Genomic DNA, 326 nt, shown 5'->3' with positions numbered 1-326 from the left:
TTTTTTGAGAAATGTATTGTAATCACAATAAATATGTTTTATGCCATTACGTCTAGTAAAAATTGCATTTCTATGTACGTTGATTCAAGAAAATATGAAGGAAGTCAAATTTCACAATATAAGAAGGATGAAAGACCAGCCAGAACTAATCCAAATTCTAACAAATTTCATCTATTTGAATCAAATTGAAAGACAAAGCCAAGACCAAAATAAAGAGTTCATAAAAATGTTGAATTTTTTATACTGTTAACTCAAAAAAGTCTACAATCTTCGTTATAAATCGGAAGTCGATTTCTGAGACTAAATTGTAAACTAGTTAAACTCAT

This window comes from Papaver somniferum, unplaced genomic scaffold (assembly GCF_003573695.1).
Source record: "Papaver somniferum cultivar HN1 unplaced genomic scaffold, ASM357369v1 unplaced-scaffold_63, whole genome shotgun sequence".
Lineage (NCBI taxonomy): Eukaryota > Viridiplantae > Streptophyta > Magnoliopsida > Ranunculales > Papaveraceae > Papaver > Papaver somniferum.
This window is presented reverse-complemented; position numbering follows the sequence as displayed.